The sequence below is a fragment of the Buceros rhinoceros genome, unplaced genomic scaffold (genome assembly GCF_000710305.1).
Source record: "Buceros rhinoceros silvestris isolate BGI_N320 unplaced genomic scaffold, ASM71030v1 scaffold16066, whole genome shotgun sequence".
NCBI classification, from domain to species: Eukaryota; Metazoa; Chordata; class Aves; order Bucerotiformes; family Bucerotidae; genus Buceros; species Buceros rhinoceros.
The window spans coordinates 8,092-8,388 of NW_010415980.1; the positions used below are offsets into that span (position 1 = coordinate 8,092).

Below are 297 nucleotides of genomic sequence, written 5' to 3' on the forward strand. Positions count from 1 at the left end.
ATGGCTATGGGGCGGGCAGGCTGGGAGTGGATCTGTGGGGCAGATGAGGGCATGGCGCATCTGCGGGGCGGAGAGGATCGAGTCAGGGCTGTGGGGTGGGTGGCAGCACACCCTGGCGATGGGGCAGGTGGGTTCAGGTCGTGGTGGATTGGGGCACAGCACAGCTATGCGGTGGGCAGGCTGGTGATGTGGGGATGGGGCAGGCGGCGACACATCGCAAAGCCAGAGCTCAGCCAGCTTTGTGGCACCACTCCCCATGTCCCAACCAGCACCCCCATCTCCCAACCCTCTTGGCCC

At 66.0% G+C, this 297-nt stretch overlaps 1 protein-coding gene across 1 annotated transcript in view; it reads left to right on the top strand.

The window, feature by feature from the left end:
• Positions 1 to 297, top strand: part of CD74 (CD74 molecule, major histocompatibility complex, class II invariant chain) — a 4,473-nt gene that overhangs the window by 544 nt on the left and 3,632 nt on the right. The gene's annotated exons all lie outside the window — the stretch shown is intronic.